The sequence below is a fragment of the Colobus angolensis genome, unplaced genomic scaffold, assembly GCF_000951035.1.
Source record: "Colobus angolensis palliatus isolate OR3802 unplaced genomic scaffold, Cang.pa_1.0 Scaffold329, whole genome shotgun sequence".
Lineage (NCBI taxonomy): Eukaryota > Metazoa > Chordata > Mammalia > Primates > Cercopithecidae > Colobus > Colobus angolensis.
In genome coordinates this window covers 979,640-980,043 of record NW_012116588.1, presented here as the reverse complement: position 1 = coordinate 980,043, position 404 = coordinate 979,640, and positions in this window count along the sequence as shown.

Here is a 404-nt window from a genome sequence, read left to right as displayed (position 1 = left end):
AGAAGGCAGTTTAAGCTGGGTCCTGGAGTGTGGATTTAGGTCCTGGAGTTCTGGACTGAGTTGCTGAAAAGCAATTGTTGGCTGACTTGATTTTAGGAAAATTAGTGAGCAGCGTGACCCAGTGGTTGAAAGCCACAATGGCTAATCTCTGTGCTCATTGGGCTGGATCATACATAAACCCAGTTGCTGAGATAGCCCCCTCCTGGTGCGCACACCTTCCACCTTCCCACCTCTCCTTGTTTTCTCCCCTTTTGAAGAGAGCTGAGACATTCAGTACACACTGAGGGCACAATGCGTTCGAGGAGCTGTCCTTCCCACTGAAAGTGAGAAGAGAGATCACGCACAAACATACACATCATCAGGCTCTGTAATGAAGAATAGAGCATAGTAAGAGTGATGGCGAG